The sequence below is a fragment of the Pristiophorus japonicus genome, unplaced genomic scaffold, assembly GCF_044704955.1.
Source record: "Pristiophorus japonicus isolate sPriJap1 unplaced genomic scaffold, sPriJap1.hap1 HAP1_SCAFFOLD_94, whole genome shotgun sequence".
In the NCBI taxonomy this organism is placed as follows: domain Eukaryota; kingdom Metazoa; phylum Chordata; class Chondrichthyes; family Pristiophoridae; genus Pristiophorus; species Pristiophorus japonicus.
Genome location: NW_027254868.1, coordinates 2,065,173 through 2,076,890, shown reverse-complemented (window position 1 = coordinate 2,076,890; position 11,718 = coordinate 2,065,173).

Genomic DNA, 11,718 nt, shown 5'->3' with positions numbered 1-11,718 from the left:
AGCATCAGAACCATTCACAATAATATGTCCAATAGAAGTCCAATCTTGAGCAGCAGCAACATTCTCAAAAATATGTCTAATAGTACCAATCTGTGAGCAACAGCAACATTCACAACAATATATCCAGTAGAAGTCCAATCTGTGAACAGCAGCACCATTCACAACAATAAGTCCAATAGTAGTCCAATCTGTGAGCAGCAGCACCATTCACAACAATATGTCCAATAGTTGTCCAATCTCTGAACAGCAGCACTATTCTCAATAATATGTCCAATAGTAGTCCAATCTGTGAACAGCAGCACCATTCACAACAATATGTCCAATTGTAGTCCAATTCTGTGAACAGCAGCACCAGTCACAACAATATGTCTAATAGTAGTCCAATCTGTGAGCAGCAGCACCATTCACAACAATATGTCCAATAGTAGTTCAATCTGTGAGCAACAGCACCATTCACAACAATATGTCCAATAGTAATCCAGTCTGTGAGCAGCAGCACCATTCACAACAATATGTCTAATAATAGTCCAATCTGTGAGCATCAGAACCATTCACAACAATATGTCTAATAGTAGTCCAATCTGTGAAAAGCAGCACCATTCACAACAATATGTCCAATAGTAGTCCAATCTGTGAGCATCAGAACCATTCACAACAATATGTCTAGTAGTAGTCCAATCTATGAACCGCAGCCCCATTCACAACAATATGTCCAATAGTCGTCCAATCTGTGAGCAGCAGCACCATTCACAACAATATGTCTAATAGTAGTTCAATCTGTGAGCTGCTGCACCATTCATAACAATATGTCCAATATTAGTCCAACCTGTGAACAGCAGCACCATTCACAACAATATGTCCAATATTAGTCCAATCTGTGAACATCAGCACCATTCACAACAATATGTCCAATAGTAGTCCAATCTGTGAACAGCAGCACCATTCACAACAATATGTCCAATAGTAGTCCAATTCTGTGAACGTCAGCACCAGTCACAACAATATGTACAATAGTAGTCCAATCTGTGAACAGCAGCACCATTCACAACAATATGTCTAATAGTAGTCGAATCTGTGAGCAGCAGCATCATTCACAACAATATGTCCAATATTAGTCCAATCTGTGAGCAACAGCACCATTCGCAACAATATAACCAATAGTAGTCCAATCTGTGAGCAGCAGCACCATTCACAGCAATATGTCCAATAGTAGTCCAATCTGTGAACAGCAGCACCATTCACAACAATATGTCCAATAGTAGTCCAATTCTGTGAACGTCAGCACCAGTCACAACAATATGTACAATTGTAGTCCAATCTGTGAACAGCAGCACCATTCACAACAATATGTCCAATAGTAGTCCAATTCTGTGAACAGCAGCACCATTCACAACAATATGTCTAATAGCAGTCCAATCTGTGAGCAGCAGCACCATTCACAACAATATGTCCAATATTAGTCCAATCTGTGAGCAACAGCACCATTCGCAGCAATGTAACCAATAGTAGTCCAATCTGTGAGCAGCAGCACCATTCACAGCAATATGTCCAATAATAGTCCAATCTGTGAACAGCAGCACCATTCACAACAATATGTCCAATAGTAGTCCAATTCTGTGAACGTCAGCACCAGTCACAACAATATGTACAATAGTAGTCCAATCTGTGAACAGCAGCACCATTCACAACAATATGTCTAATAGTAGTCGAATCTGTGAGCAGCAGCACCATTCACAACAATATGTCCAATAGTAGTCCAATCTGTGAACATCAGCACCATTCACAACAATATGTCCAATAGTAGTCCAATTCTGTGAACGTCAGCACCAGTCACAACAATATGTACAATAGTAGTCCAATCTGTGAACAGCAGCACCATTCGCAACAATATAACCAATAGTAGTCCAATCTGTGAGCAGCAGTACCATTCACAGCAATATGTCCAATAGTAGTCCAATCTGTGAACAGCAGCACCATTCACAACAATATGTCCAATAGTAGTCCAATTCTGTGAACGTCAGCACCAGTCACAACAATATGTACAATAGTAGTCCAATCTGTGAACAGCAGCACCATTCACAACAATATGTCTAATAGTAGTCGAATCTGTGAGCAGCAGCACCATTCACAATAATATGTCCAATAGTAGTCCAATCTGTGAACAGCAGCACCATTCACAACAATATGTCCAATAGTAGTCCAATCTGTGAACAGCAGCACCATTCACAACAATATGTCCAATATTAGTCCAACCTGTGAACAGCAGCATCATTCACAACAATATGTCCAATATTAGTCCAATCTGTGAACATCAGCACCATTCACAACAATATGTCCAATAGTAGTCCAATCTGTGAACAGCAGCACCATTCACAACAATATGTCCAATAGTAGTCCAATTCTGTGAACGTCAGCACCAGTCACAACAATATGTACAATAGTAGTCCAATCTGTGAACAGCAGCACCATTCACAACAATATGTCTAATAGTAGTCGAATCTGTGATCAGCAGCATCATTCACAACAATATGTCCAATATTAGTCCAATCTGTGAGCAACAGCACCATTCGCAACAATATAACCAATAGTAGTCCAATCTGTGAGCAGCAGCACCATTCACAGCAATATGTCCAATAGTAGTCCAATTTGTGAACAGCAGCACCATTCACAACAATATGTCCAATAGTAGTCCAATTCTGTGAACGTCAGCACCAGTCACAACAATATGTACAATAGTAGTCCAATCTGTGAACAGCAGCACTATTCACAACAATATGTCTAATAGTAGTCGAATCTGTGAGCAGCAGCACCATTCACAACAATATGTCCAATAGTAGTCCAATCTGTGAACAGCAGCACCATTCACAACAATATGTCCAATAGTAGTCCAATTCTGTGAACAGCAGCACCAGTCACAACAATATGTCCAATAGTAGTCCAATCTGTGAACAGCAGCACCATTCACGACAATATGTCCAATAGAAGTCCAATGTGTGAACAGCAGCACCATTCACAACAATATGTCCAATATTAGTCCAACCTGTGAACAGCAGCACCATTCACAACAATATGTCCAATATTAGTCCAATCTGTGAACATCAGCACCATTCACAACAATATGTCCAATAGTAGTCCAATCTGTGAACAGCAGCACCATTCACAACAATATGTCCAATAGTAGTCCAATTCTGTGAACGTCAGCACCAGTCACAACAATATGTACAATAGTAGTCCAATCTGTGAACAGCAGCACCATTCACAACAATATGTCTAATAGTAGTCGAATCTGTGAGCAGCAGCACCATTCACAACAATATGTCCAATAGTAGTCCAATCTGTGAACAGCAGCACCATTCACAACAATATGTCCAAAAGTAGTCCAATTCTGTGAACAGCAGCACCAGTCACAACAATATGTCCAATAGTAGTCCAATCTGTGAACAGCAGCACCATTCACAACAATATGTCCAATAGTAGTCCAATTCTGTGAACGTCAGCACCAGTCACAACAATATGTACAATAGTAGTCCAATCTGTGAACAGCAGCGCCATTCACAACAATATGTCTAATAGTAGTCGAATCTGTGAGCAGCAGCATCATTCACAACAATATGTCCAATATTAGTCCAATCTGTGAGCAACAGCACCATTCGCAACAATATAACCAATAGTAGTCCAATCTGTGAGCAGCAGTACCATTCACAGCAATATGTCCAATAGTAGTCCAATCTGTGAACAGCAGCACCATTCACAACAATATGTCCAATAGTAGTCCAATTCTGTGAACGTCAGCACCAGTCACAACAATATGTACAATAGTAGTCCAATCTGTGAACAGCAGCACCATTCACAACAATATGTCTAATAGTAGTCGAATCTGTGAGCAGCAGCACCATTCACAATAATATGTCCAATAGTAGTCCAATCTGTGAACAGCAGCACCATTCACAACAATATGTCCAATAGTAGTCCAATCTGTGAACAGCAGCACCATTCACAACAATATGTCTAATAGTAGTCGAATCTGTGAGCAGCAGCATCATTCTCAACAATATGTCCAATATTAGTCCAATCTGTGAGCAGCAGCATCATTCACAACAATATGTCCAATATTAGTCCAATCTGTGAGCAACAGCACCATTCGCAACAATATAATCAATAGTAATCCAATCTGTGAACAGCACCACTATTCACAACAATATGTCCAATAGTAGTCCAATCTGTGAACAGCAGCACCATTCACAACAATATGTCTAATATTAGTCCAATCTATGAACATCACCATTCACATCAATATGTCCAATCGTAGTCCAATCTGTGAACAGCAGCACCATTCACAACAATATGTCCAATAGTAGTCCAATCTGTGAACAGCAGCATCATTCACAACAATATGTCCAATATTAGTCCAAGATGTGAGCAGCAGCTCCATTCACAACAATATGTCCAATCGTAGTCCAATCTGCGAGCAGCAGCACCATTCACAACAATATTTCCAATAGTAGTCCAATCTGTGAACAGCAGCACCATTCACAACAATATGTCCAATAGTAGTCCAATCTGTGAACATCAGCACCATTCACAACAATATGTCCAATAGTAGTCAAATCTGTGAACAGCAGCACCATTCACAACAATATGTCCAATAGTAGTCCAATTCTGTGAACGTCAGCACCAGTCACAACAATATGTCCAATAGTAGTCCAATCTGTGAACAACAGCACCATTCTCAACAATATGTCTAAAAGTAGTCGAATCTGTGAGCAGCAGCATCATTCACAACAATATGTCCAATATTAGTCCAATCTGTGAGCAACAGCACCATTCACAACAATATAACCAATAGTAATCCAATTTGTGAGCAGCACCACCATTCACAGCAATATGTCCAATAGTAGTCCAATCTGTGAACAGCAGCACCATTCACAACAATATGTCCAATATTAGTCCAATCTGTGAGCAGCAGCATCATTCACAACAATATGTCCAATCATAGTCCAATCTGTGAACAGCTTCACCATTCACAACAATATGTCCAATAGTAGTCCAATCTGTGAACAGCAGCACCATTCACAACAATATGTCCAATAGTAGTCCAATCTGTGAACAGCAGCACCATTCACAACAATATGTCCAATAGTAGTCCTATCTGTGAGCATCAGAACCATTCACAACAATATGTCTAATAGTAGTCCAATCTGTGAACAGCAGCACCATTCACAACAATATGTCTCATAGCAGTCCAATCTGTGAAAAGCAGCACCATTCACAACAATATGTCCAATAGTAGTCCAATCTGTGAACAGCAGCACCATTCACAACAATATGTCTAATATTAGTCCAATCTGTGAAAAGCAGCACCATTCACAACAATATGTCCAATATTAGTCCAATCTGTGAACAGCAGCACCATTCACAACAATATGTCCAATATTAGTCCAATCTGTGAGCAGCAGCACAATTCACAAAAATATGTCTAATAGCAGTCGAATCTGTGAGCAGCAGCATCATTCACAACAATATGTCCAATATTAGTCCAATCTGTGAGCAACAGCATCATTCACAACAATATGTCCAATAGTAGTCCAGTCTGTGAGCAGCAGCACCATTCACAACAATATGTCCAATAGTAGTCCAATCTGTGAGCATCAGCACCATTCACAACAATATGTCCAATAGTAGTCCTATCTGTGAGCATCAGAACCATTCACAACAATATGACTAATAGTATTCCAATCTGTGAACAGCAGCACCATTCACAACAATATGTCCAATTGAAGTCCAATCTGTGAGCATCAGAACCATTCACAACAATATGTCTAGTAGTAGTCCAATCTATGAACAGCAGCCCCATTCACAACAATATGTCCAATAGTCGTCCAATCTGTGAGCAGCAGCACCATTCACAACAATATGTCCAATAGTAGTCCAATCTGTGAACAGCAGCACCATTCACAACAATATGTCCAATAGTAGTAAAATCTGTGAACAGCAGCACCATTCACAACAATATTTCTAATAGTAGTCCAATCTGTGAACAGCAGCACCATTGACAACAATATGTCCAAGAGTTGTCAAATCTGTGACCTGCTGCACCATTCATAACAATATGTCCAATATTAGTCCAATCTGTGAACAGCAGCACCATTCACAACAATATGTCCAATATTAGTCCAATCTGTGAACAGCAGCACCATTCACAACAATATGTCCAATAGTAGTCCAATCTGTGAGCAGCAGCATCATTCACAACAATATGTCCAATATTAGTCCAATCTGTGAGCAACAGCACCATTCACAACAATATGTCCAATAGTATTCCAATCTGTGAGCAACAGCACCATTCACAACAATATGTCCAATAGTAGTCCAATCTGTAAGCAGCAGCACCATTCACAACAATATGTCCAATACAAGTCCAATGTGTGAACAGCAGCACCATTGACAACAATATGTCCAATATTAGTCCAATCTGTGAACAGCAGCACCATTCACAACAATATGTCCAATAGTAGTCCAATCTATGAACAGCAGCACCATTCACAACAATATGTCTAATAGTAGTCCAATCTGTAAGCAGCAGCACCATTCACAGCAATATGTCCAATATTAGTCCAATCTGTGAAAAGCAGCAGCATTCACAACAATATGTCCAATAGTAGTCCAATCTGTGAACAGCAGCACCGTTCACAACAATATGTCCAATAGTAGTCCAATTCTGTGAACAGCAGCACCAGTCAGAACAATATGTCCAATAGCAGTCCAATCTGTGAACAGCAGCACCATTCACAAAAATATGTCTAATAGTAGTCGAATCTGTGAGCAGCAGCATCATTCACAACAATATGTCCAATATTAGTCCAATCTGTGAGCATCAGCACCATTCACAACAATATGTCCAATAGTAGTCCAATCTGTGAACAGCAGCACCATTCACAACAATATGTCCAATATTAGTCCAATCTGTGAACATCAGCACCATTCACAACAATATGTCCAATAGTAGTCCAATCTGTGAACAGCAGCATCATTCACAACAATATGTCCAATATTAGTCCAATCTGTGAGCAACAGCACCATTCACAACAATATGTCCAATAGTAGACCAATCTGTGAGCAGCAGCACCATTCACAACAATATGTCCAGTAGTAGTCCAATCTGTGAACAGCAGCACCATTCACAACAATATGTCCAATATTAGTCCAATCTGTGAACATCAGCACCATTCACAACAATATGTCCAATAGTAGTCCAATCTGTGAACAGCAGCACCATTCACAACAATATGTCCAATAGTAGTCCAATTCTGTGAACATCAGCAACAGTCACAACAATATGTCCTATAGTAGTCCAATCTGTGAACAGCAGCATCATTCACAACAATATGTCCAATATTAGTCCAATCTGTGAGCAACAGCACCATTCACAACAATATGTCCAATAGTAGACCAATCTGTGCACAGCAGCACCATTCACAACAATATGTCCAATAGTAGTCCAATTCTGTGAACATCAGCAACAGTCACAACAATATGTCCAATAGTAGTCCAATCAGTGAACAGCAGCATCATTCACAACAATATGTCCAATATTAGTCCAATCTGTGAGCAACAGCACCATTCACAACAATATGTCCAATAGTAGACCAATCTGTGAGCAGCAGCACCATTCACAACAATATGTCCAATAGTAGTCCAATCTGTGAACAGCAGCACCATTCACAACAATATGTCCAATATTACTCCAATCTGTGAGCAAGACCACCATTCGCAACAATATGTGCAATAGTAGTCCAATCTGTGAGCAGCACCACCATTCACAACAATATGTCCAATATTAGTCCAATCTGTGAGCAGCACCACCATTCGCAACAATATGTCCAATAGTAGACCAATCTGTGAACAGCAGCACCATTCACAACAATATGTCCAATAGTAGTCCAATTCTGTGAACATCAGCAACAGTCACAACAATATGTCCAATAGTAGTCCAATCTGTGAACAGCAGCATCATTCACAACAATATGTCCAATATTAGTCCAATCTGTGAGCAACAGCACCATTCACAACAATATGTCCAATAGTAGACCAATCTGTGAGCAGCAGCACCATTCACAACAATATGTCCAATAGTAGTCCAATCTGTGAACAGCAGCACCATTCACAACAATATGTCCAATAGTAGACCAATCTGTGAGCAGCAGCACCATTCACAACAATATGTCCAATAGTAGTCCAATCTGTGAGCAACAGCACCATTCACAACAATATGTCCAATAGTACTCCAATCTGTGAACAGCAGCACCATTCACTACAATATGTCCAATAGTACTCCAATCTGTGAACAGCAGCACCATTCACAACAATATGTCCAATAGTAGTCCAATCTGTGAACAGCAGCACCATTCACAACAATAGTCCAATAGTGGTCCAATTCTGTGAACAGCAGCACCAGTCACAACAATATGTCCAATAGTAGTCCAATCCGTGAACAGCAGCACCATTCACAACAATATGTCCAATCGTAGTCCAATCTGTGAGCAGCAGCACCATTCACAACAATATGTCCAATAGTAGTTCAATCTGTGAACAGCAGCACCAGTCACAACAATATGTGCAATAGTAGTCCAATCTGTGAACAGCAGCACCATTCACAACAATATGTCCAATCATAGTCCAATCTGTGAACAGCTTCAACATTCACAACAATATGTCCAATAGTAGTCCAATCTGTGCACAGCAGCACCATTCACAACAATATGTCCAATAGTAGTCCAATCTGTGAACAGCAGCACCATTCACAACAATATGTCCAATAGTAGTCCTATCTGTGAGCATCAGAACCATTCACAATAATATGTCCAATAGAAGTCCAATCTTGAGCAGCAGCAACATTCTCAAAAATATGTCTAATAGTACCAATCTGTGAGCAACAGCAACATTCACAACAATATATCCAGTAGAAGTCCAATCTGTGAACAGCAGCACCATTCACAACAATAAGTCCAATAGTAGTCCAATCTGTGAGCAGCAGCACCATTCACAACAATATGTCCAATAGTTGTCCAATCTCTGAACAGCAGCACTATTCTCAATAATATGTCCAATAGTAGTCCAATCTGTGAACAGCAGCACCATTCACAACAATATGTCCAATTGTAGTCCAATTCTGTGAACAGCAGCACCAGTCACAACAATATGTCTAATAGTAGTCCAATCTGTGAGCAGCAGCACCATTCACAACAATATGTCCAATAGTAGTTCAATCTGTGAGCAACAGCACCATTCACAACAATATGTCCAATAGTAATCCAGTCTGTGAGCAGCAGCACCATTCACAACAATATGTCTAATAATAGTCCAATCTGTGAGCATCAGAACCATTCACAACAATATGTCTAATAGTAGTCCAATCTGTGAAAAGCAGCACCATTCACAACAATATGTCCAATAGTAGTCCAATCTGTGAGCATCAGAACCATTCACAACAATATGTCTAGTAGTAGTCCAATCTATGAACCGCAGCCCCATTCACAACAATATGTCCAATAGTCGTCCAATCTGTGAGCAGCAGCACCATTCACAACAATATGTCTAATAGTAGTCCAATCTGTGAGCTGCTGCACCATTCATAACAATATGTCCAATATTAGTCCAATCTGTGAACAGCAGCACCATTCACAACAATATGTCCAATAGTAGTCCAATCTATGAACAGCAGCACCATTCACAACAATATGTCCAATATTAGTCCAATCAGTGAACAGCAGCACCATTCACAACAATATGTCCAATATTAGTCCAATGTGTGAACAGCAGCACCATTCACAACAGTATGTCCAATAGTAGTCCAATCTGTGAGCAGCAGCATCATTCACAACAATATGTCCAATATTAGTCCAATCTGTGAGCAACAGCACCATTCACAACAATATGTCTAATTGTCGTCCAATCTGTGAGCAGCAGTACCATTCACAACAATATGTCCAATATTAGTCCAATCTGTGAACAGCAGCACCGTTCACAACAATATGTCCAATAGTAGTCCAATTCTGTGAACAGCAGCACCAGTCACAACAATATGTCCAATAGCAGTCCAATCTGTGAACAGCAGCACCATTCACAAACATATGTCTAATAGTAGTCGAATCTGTGAGCAGCAGCATCATTCACAACAATATGTCCAATATTAGTCCAATCTGTGAGCAGCAGCATCATTCACAACAATATGTCCAATCATAGTCCAATCTGTGAACAGCTTCACCATTCACAACAATATGTCCAATAGTAGTCCAATCTGTGAACAGCAGCACCATTCACAACAATATGTCCAATAGTAGTCCAATCTGTGAACAGCAGCACCATTCACAACAATATGTCCAATAGTAGTCCTATCTGTGAGCATCAGAACCATTCACAACAATATGTCTAATAGTAGTCCAATCTGTGAACAGCAGCACCATTCACAACAATATGTCTCATAGCAGTCCAATCTGTGAAAAGCAGCACCATTCACAACAATATGTCCAATAGTAGTCCAATCTGTGAACAGCAGCACCATTCACAACAATATGTCTAATATTAGTCCAATCTGTGAGCATCAGAACCATTCACAACAATATGTCTAATAGTAGTCCAATCTGTGAACAGCAGCACCATTCACAACAATATGTCTCATAGCAGTCCAATCTGTGAAAAGCAGCACCATTCACAACAATATGTCCAATATTAGTCCAATCTGTGAGCAGCAGCACAATTCACAAAAATATGTCTAATAGCAGTCGAATCTGTGAGCAGCAGCATCATTCACAACAATATGTCCAATATTAGTCCAATCTGTGAGCAACAGCATCATTCACAACAATATGTCCAATAGTAGTCCAGTCTGTGAGCAGCAGCACCATTCACAACAATATGTCCAATAGTAGTCCAATCTGTGAGCATCAGCACCATTCACAACAATATGTCCAATAGTAGTCCTATCTGTGAGCATCAGAACCATTCACAACAATATGACTAATAGTATTCCAATCTGTGAACAGCAGCACCATTCACAACAATATGTCCAATAGTAGTCCAATCTGTGAGCATCAGAACCATTCACAACAATATGTCTAGTAGTAGTCCAATCTATGAACAGCAGCCCCATTCACAACAATATGTCCAATAGTCGTCCAATCTGTGAGCAGCAGCACCATTCACAACAATATGTCCAATAGTAGTCCAATCTGTGAACAGCAGCACCATTCACAACAATATGTCCAATAGTAGTCAAATCTGTGAACAGCAGCACCATTCACAACAATATTTCTAATAGTAGTCCAATCTGTGAACAGCAGCACCATTGACAACAATATGTCCAAGAGTTGTCAAATCTGTGACCTGCTGCACCATTCATAACAATATATCCAATATTAGTCCAATCTGTGAACAGCAGCACCATTCACAACAATATGTCCAATATTAGTCCAATCTGTGAACAGCAGCACCATTCACAACAATATGTCCAATAGTAGTCCAATCTGTGAGCAGCAGCATCATTCACAACAATATGTCCAATATTAGTCCAATCTGTGAGCAACAGCACCATTCACAACAATATGTCCAATAGTATTCCAATCTGTGAGCAACAGCACCATTCACAACAATATGTCCAATAGTAGTCCAATCTGTAAGCAGCAGCACCATTCACAACAATATGTCCAATACAAGTCCAAT